The sequence below is a fragment of the Myotis lucifugus genome, unplaced genomic scaffold, assembly GCF_000147115.1.
Source record: "Myotis lucifugus unplaced genomic scaffold, Myoluc2.0 scaffold_131, whole genome shotgun sequence".
Classification (NCBI taxonomy): domain Eukaryota; kingdom Metazoa; phylum Chordata; class Mammalia; order Chiroptera; family Vespertilionidae; genus Myotis; species Myotis lucifugus.
The window spans coordinates 3360536-3368726 of record NW_005871179.1 but is presented as its reverse complement, the minus strand read 5'-3'; the positions used below and the strand labels follow the sequence as shown (position 1 = coordinate 3368726).

Here is an 8191-nt window from a genome sequence, read left to right as displayed (position 1 = left end):
GGAGAAGAATGAGGCTGACACATACATGGAAGCAGAGGCTGGAGGCTATGGTTTGAGAGAGAGAGAGAGAGAATAAATAAGAGAGAAGAGAGCAACAAAGAGAGTGAGCTACTTCCTTATCCCTCATAAGACTAATTACTTCTCCTCTTGGGTTGCATGAGAGTTCTCTGTGTGCATAGAATTCTCTCCCCACCATCACCCTCCCTTTAAAAAAATAGCTTTAATGTTTGTGGAGGTTTTGTTTTGTTTTGTCTTGTAACTGAAAGGTTTTTAGACAACTGTCCTAGGAACAAGTCTGCAGCCACGATGTCCTATTCACTAAGCTGACAAAGACCTGGCTTCCTGCATTGAGACACCCCCACATCTAATTACTAGCTGTGTAACCTTGGCCAAAACACCTGGATTCACTGTGCCGGCTCCCACTCTGTAAAATGGAATAAGAGTGCTTACGCTCCCAGGTTGTTGCGAAGACTGAATGAGATAAGGTGGGAAGAAAGGCTTAGCACAGCAAGGGTACCAAGAAGCTAGTATTTAGCACATAATGTAATCAGTATGTGCTAAATACTGGAGAGGAGTTGGGTCCAACCCTACAGCCAGTCCACCCTTAAGTCCCAGCCAGGACAAGAAAAGGAAGCTTAAAGGGACAACCCCTATCCCCGTCAGCACCTTTTTTTCAATTTCATTTGTGTCAATTTTTCAAAAGCATTGAGGAGGAAGAGGATATTTTCATTTTTTTAAAGTGCCCATTCTACGCCTGGCCAGCGTGGCTCAGTGGTTGAGTGTCGGCCTGTGAACCAGGAAGTCACGGTTCAATTCCTGGTCTGGACACATGCCTGGTTGTGGGCTTGATCCCCAGTGTGTTGCATGCGGAGGCAGCCAATCAATGATTCTCTCTCATCATTGATGTTTCTATCTCTCTCTCCCTCTCCCTTTCTCTCTAAAATCAATAAAAATGTGTTTTAAAATAACAAAATAATAAAAGTGCCCATTCTAGAACTCTAATAATTCATGTACTCAGACCAGAGAAAATATATATACATAAGAATGCTCATTGCAATAGTATTTATATTAGAGAAAAATTGGAAATGATTTAAATGTCGAACACTGCATTTTGCATAGTAGATTATGGTGCATACATACAATAGAATGTTATAAAAAGATTTGAAAGAGAAAAGACAATATTTTGAAATAAAAATAAACATGGAATAGAATGCGAAATGTTATAAAGTACCCTGACCGGTGTGCTCAGTGGTTAGAGTTTTGGCACTTAAGGGTCACGGGTTTGATTCCCAGTAAAGGGCACATACCAGGGTTGCAGGTTCGATCCCTGGCCCTGGTTGGGGCACATGTGGGAGGCAACCAATTGATGTCTTTCTCTCCAATAGATGTCTCTCTCTCCTCCTCCTCCTCCTTCTCCTCCCACTCCTCTTCCTCCCTTCCTCCCTCCTTCCCTCCCTCCCTCCCTCCCTTCCATTCTCTCTAAAAATCAATGAAAAAAATATCCTTGGGTAAGGATTTTTAAAAATTGTTTTAATGTTATGAGGTATAATACAAAATTTATCTGAATTTTAAAGGTAAAATCCCAATAATTTCAAAGAAGTTTTTCCCTCTGTCTTACATTTCAGCACCACACACTATCTCACACACTGCCCGCCCAGCAATGCATTCATTCATCTTCTCTGCCTTTGGGGTAACACAGGTGGAAAAATTTAAGAAGCATTATGTACCTACAGATCCTGAGGCCTCAAACATTAAAGGTATTGACAAGAATAGATGTCCACATCTTCCAGGTAAAAAAAATGCAGGTTACAAAAATACTTCCAAAAATGTGAACAGTGGTTATTTCATGCCATGGGATTCAGGCAGTTTTTCATTTCTGCTTTGTACTTCTTTGTATTGTTTGAAGTTTTTATAGTGTGTGTACATTATATTTATGAGAAAAAATAAAGCTATTTTCATGGCGGGGGGGAGCTACCTTGATTTTATTTTCTCCTATATTATCCTCAACGCATATTCTACCCAATTTCCTCTAACACATCTTCCTTCTTCAAGAATAAAGAGATTTCGTGGCGCTGCTCCAGACAGAAACAACTTGTACTGGGAGAAGAGCCTTCCATGAGCCTGGCAGAAGTGCTAGGCAGCTTACTACTGCCCTCTCCTGGTCAGAAGACATCAGAGCCTGATACAGCAAAACAGCAGCACCCAGTGCACCCTGACAGCCAAGGTCATCCCAGAGGCATGGCTCTGGGCTACTCCTGCAGTCATCAATGTGCTGCACACCAGCATCGGTAGCTCAGCACTCCAGACTAAAACAGGCCATGACCTGGGAGCAGCCAGGCTGAATCTAGTAACTGCTGAACAGTACTGTCCACTCCACGCCAGTGTCCCGGGAGACACTCTATTCCAACTGCCAGAGCCAGTGATGGAGAGCTTTCCTGTCTGCTGAGAGCAATGATGGCCAAGACTGGGGGTTCCAGAAAGGGGAAGGTAGAGTTGCAGAAAGAGAACAGCAAACCTCCTAATCATAAAAACCCTTGTTCTTATATGGTTCTTTTACTTTTCAACGTATTTCCCAAAGCAGCTTGCCATGTACAAATAAATTAATATAAGGATGTTTCCTGCAGAATTGATGGTAATAGTAAAAAACTGTGAATAGTTTAAATATCCCTCAGTATGGGAACATTTGGACAAAATGGAATAGTATGCAACTGTTAAAAAGAATGAGGTATGCCGAAACCGGTTTGGCTCAGTGGATAGAGCGTCAGCCTGCGGACTGAAGGGTCCCAGGTTCGGTTCCGGCCAAGGGCGCGTACCTGGGTTGCGGGCACATCCTCAGTGGGAGATGTGCAGGAGGCAGCTGATCGATGTTTCTCTCTCATCAATGTTTCTACCTCTCTATCTCTCTCCCTTCCTCTCTGTAAAAAATCAATAAAATATATTTTAAAAAAAAAAGAATGAGGTAGATCTGTATGCGCTGCTATAGAATGATCTTCAAGATTCACAGTTAAGATTTAAAAAGCAAGTGTTTAACAGTCAGTAAGTCTGACTATAGTACTAGCATAAGAATAAACATATTTGCCCTGGCAGATTTGGCTCAATGGTTGGAGTATCAGCTTGTGGACTGAAGGGTTCCCAGGTTCAATTTCAGTCAAGTGCACAATACTCGGTTGTTAGCCTCAATCCCCAAACCCAGTCCAGGCCCATGTGGGAGGCAACCAATTGTGTCTCTGTCACATCAATGTTTCTCTCTCTCTGTCTCTCCCCCTCCCTTCCATTCTCTCTAAAAAAACCAATGGGGGGAAAATACCCTCAGGTGAGGATTAACAACAACAACAAAAAGAATAAACATATTGCCCTGGCCAGCCTGGCACTGGAGTATTGTGGGTTAGATTCCCAGCCAAGGGCATGTACCTGGGTTGCAGGTCCGATCCCCCACCCCAGTCAATGTGTCTCTGACACATCGATGTTTCTCTCCACCCCCCACCTCCCTTCCACTCTCTAGAATCAATGGAAAAAATATCCTCACTCCTCGCTTGAGGATTTAAAAAATAATAATAAACATACAGATTCATGAACTAGAAATGATTATCCAGAAATAAACCCTTATATTTATGATCAATTAATTTTAGACAAGAGTGTGGAGACAACAACTGGATATCCACACGCAAAAGAATGAAGTTGGACCCCTACTTACACCATATAAGCAATTTAATTCAAAATGTATCATAGATCTAAATGTAAGAGCTAAAACCATAAAACTCTTAGAAGAAAGCATTGGAGTAAATCTTCCTGACATTGGATTAGGCAATAGTTTCTTAGATATGACACCAAAAGAACAAGCAACAATAGAACAAATAGATAAATTGTACTCTGTAAACATTAAAAACTTTTGTGTTTCAAAGGACATTGGGGCAATAAAACATTCTGGAGCTAAAGTGTGGTGATGATTGCACAACTCTGTGACTACACTAAAAACCACTGGCTTGTATACTTTAAAAGTGTGAATTTTATGATATGTGAATTATATATCAATAAAGCTGTTATTTTAAAATAAAAGAGTTGGGGATTGTTAAATAAGAAACACGCATCCTCCGATTCAGTGCTGTTGGCCTGCCCTGGTTCCCCTGCATCTCTCCGGTAGTCCCCGCTGGGCCCCGCGATGCCGGTGGGCCTCAGCCAGTGGTCCGGGCCCTTGAGCCTGCAGGAAGTGGACGAGAGGCCAAAGCACCCGCTGCAGGTCAAATACTTCAGGGCGGAGGTCGACGAGCTGGGCAAAGTGCTAACGCCCACCCAGGTTAAGAACCAGCCTGTTGGTATTTCATGGGATGGCCTTGATCCAAGTACTAGTAAACTCTACACCCTGGTCTTGACAGACCTGGATGCTCCAAGCTGAAAGGACCCCAAATTGAGGGAATGGCACCATTTCCTGGTGGTCAACATGAAGGACAACGACATCAGCAGTGGCACCGTCCTCTCTGATTATTGGGCTCTGGGCCTCCTAAGGGCACAGGCCTTCACCGCTAGGTCTGGCTGGTTTAGGAGCAGGCCAAGCCGCTGAAGTGTGAGGAACCCATTCTCAGCAACCGATCTGGAGACCAGAGTGGCAAATTCAAAGTGGCATCATTCCACAAAAAGTAGGACCCCCAGTGGCCGGCACGTGTTACCAGGAGGAACGGGATGACTATGTGCCCAAGCTCTATGAGCAGCTGGCTGGGAAGTAGGGGAAAGCCAGGAGACAGACATCGCCCCGGGGGCCCAGGCAGTGTTCTCAAGTTCAGTGATGCATGTTGGTTTCTCCTCTTCCCCATTCCCACTCTCACAGGCGAGACCTAAGCAGACAGAGCTGTAGGGTGACTTGTCCTTCTGCCTGTCCTTTATAAGTGTACGGGGTCACACACCTTGGATTTATGTTTTGATCAAATTTGAACTCCATTTGGGGCGGTCAGGGGGGTTGGTACTATGATGAGGTCATCAGACTGTTAATATAAGAGTAACAACCCAGAATTTAAAGGTGTATCCTCCGAAGAGCAGCACTGGAAAAGCAATCTGGAGAGTCCCTTTCCTGTTGAGCTGCAGGGCTGGGTGAGGGGTTATCTGAAATCCGTTAGTCTGTGCCTGTTAAATTTATCACTCTTCCTTGGTGTAACAAAAGCCAGTCTGGAGTTGCTAAATGTTATGTTAATTCTGCTGTTTGCTTACAGTTGAATAAAAATAAAAACATTGTGTGGACAAAAAAAGAAAAAGAAACACGCATCCTCATTGTTTCTTCCATGGGAAAGGCATCCACAGGCTTCCTTCTGCCTCCAACTCACTCCTCCCCTAAAAAGAGAGACGTGACTTAAACAATCTGCGAGTTTGGGAGGAAGAACAGGAATGCCTATTTCTCTATGCCTTAGGTCCTGCAGTATGAAGCACTACCCATGAATGGGTGGTAAAATTTGTCTAATTCTGAGATCGATTTTAGGAAGCACACCAATCCACAGACATAGGCACTATCTTCAAGATCAGTTGTGTGTGTGTGTGTGTGTGTGTGTGTGTGTGTGTGTGTTTTCAATAAAAAGACTGGTATTTTGGTCCCCATATGCCTTATTCCTTTGTCTTATTTCTCAAATGATTCAGAACGTTTTCAAGCAAGGAGGGTGCTATTTATTGACGAGTCCCCAGAAGCCCAGGAGTGCTGGGGCCTGGGATGAGTACCATCAAACAGCTACTTGTGTATCACAGACATTGAGTTTGGAGAGGTAGGATGGATCAATGGAATGAGTCAGCAGACCTCATTTCTCCTTCTAAATTCACTCAACAAAGAACTAAGTAACCATGTATTCAACAAATATTTATTAAGCACCTAGTATGTGTCAGGCATTGTTAAAGGAGCTGGAGATTCAGCAGTGAGCAAAACTGACCAGAAATCTGCTATAATGGAGCATACATTTTTGAGTGACAAACCAGAATAGATATATTATCTTAGATGGTGGTAAGTCCCCAAAAGGAAAAAAAATAACACAGGAAGGAGAATAGGAATGTTGCATAGGGTATCCAAGAAAAGCTTTACCTCGCCGAAACCGGTTTGGCTCAGTGGATAGAGCGTCGGCCTGCGGACTGAAGGGTCCCAGGTTCGATTCCGGTCAAGGGCATGTACCTGGGTTGCGGGCACATCCCCAGTAGGAGGTGTGCAGGAGGCGGCTGGTCGATGTTTCTCTCTCATCGATGTTTCTAACTCTCTATCTCTCTCTCCCTTCCTCTCTGTAAAAAAATCAATAAAATATATTTAAAAAAAAAAAAAAAGAAAAGAAAAGCTTTACCAAGATGACGACATTGGAGTAAAGACCTGAAAGAGATCTGGAAGCAAGTCACGTGGGTATGTGGGGGGAGAGATTTCCGGGCAGAGTAAACAACATATGCAAAGTCTCTGAAGTGAGAACGCATGGTCTGAGGAAAAGTGGGTATAGCAGAATGATGGGGATGGGAGAGACTGCAAATGAGGTGAGAGAAGTCTCAGGAAGCCAGCTCAGAATACCATTTGCAGCTCAGAATAAGAACTTCTGCTTTTAGTCATCAATTTACCCATTACAGGGTTTCCAGCAGAGGTGTGACATATGAATCTGTCATGAATAGATTAAAGAGTGCAAAGGCAGAAGCAGGGAAACCAGTGAGGAGGCAGGCTATCACAATAATCCGGTGAATGATGACGATGGCTTGGACCAGAAGGCAGCAGTAGAGAGGGCGAGAAGTGGTCAGTTCTGGAGGTATTGTGAAGGTAGAGGTCAAGGAGTGTGATGATGGATTAGGGCAGGTGTGTGAGGAAGAAGTTAAGGATAACTCAAGGTTTCTGTCCTGAGCACCTGACAGATGCAGTTGCAAATAACTGAACAGGTTGGAGGAGTGGACACCAGGAACTCAGTCCAGGGAATACGTCAAATAGGCAGCTAGAGGTGCCTAGCTGGAGTTCAAGAGAGAGTTCCAAGCCACTTACTAGCTTACCAATTAGTTACTTGCTAGCCTTGTGACCTTAGACAAGTCACCTTTCCTCTTCTGTAAAATAGGGGTAACAAATATATAGCTATACCACAAGGTTGTTGTGATGATTAAATGTAATGATCAGTAAAGTAACAGGTTCACAGGAGGCTCTGGATAAATTATCACTATTATTCAGTTTGACTAAACATTAAGCATTTAGTTGCTGGAAACACACAAAAAAATGAAAGATACAGTCCCTACCCTCAATCCCAAAGGAGAAAAGTTGGTCAAAGATTTCAACAAAGAACCTCTTAGGTAACAACAATCATTTGAGAGAATCATCAGGTCCTGGCACCTGACAGGACAAAGATGGACAACTAGCCTCAGGATGAAAGGGGATTGAAGTGCAAACCAGAATGTGTATCTGGTCCTTATATCAGCTTTCTGGGGAGCCCTGAACTCATCAACCCTCTACCTCTCACTTACCCAATAGGGTAAGCCCCAACCCCCCAGAGATGTTTAAAAATGTCCAAATCTGCTCAGAGGAAAAACACTGATTGGGTGATGCTAACCAATCACTTCACCATGCCTATTTTCCCACCTTCCCTCCTCTGATTGAACCCTGTCCCCCATCAGGACTTCTCCAGTCTCTTCTCAGCTCCTAAGAAGCAGGAAAAAGAGCTCAGAGACCCTGGGCAACCTTGAGGAATCTAGGACGGCCACCACTGGGAAGATACCTGAACCAACATGAAAAGTCGGGGAGCATCAGGGAAGAGAAGCAGCCATTGAGTTCCTATTGGACCAGGCACTGTGCTAGGTGTTTCCAGGGCTGAGAGAGTTGTTCCAAGGATTAAATATGAATCCATGTAGAATATTTGGCTCAGGGCCTGGCACACTATAAGAGCATAATAAATGTTGGCTTTATTATTTTTCTTTTTTAAATATCTTTTTATTGATTTCAGAGAGGAAGGGAGAGGGAGAGAGATGGAAACATCAATGATGAGAGAGAATCATTGATCGGCTGCCTCCTGCATGCCCCACACTAGGGATCGAGCCCGCAACCCTGGCATGTGCCCTTGACCAGAATCAAACCCGGGACCCTTCAGTCCGCAGGCTGATGCTCTAGCCACTGAGCCAAACCAGCTAGGGCTATTATTTTTTTTATATGTCTTTTAATCCTTACAACAACCCTGCTTGGTTTGCTCATCTATAAATGGGGGGAAATAATGGTACC

The 8191-nt window shown here is 43.8% G+C and overlaps 1 pseudogene; it reads left to right on the top strand.

The window, feature by feature from the left end:
- Positions 1–4159: 4159 nt before the first annotated feature.
- Positions 4160–4829, top strand: LOC102433900 (annotated as a pseudogene).
- The last annotated feature ends 3362 nt before the right edge of the window (positions 4830–8191 follow it).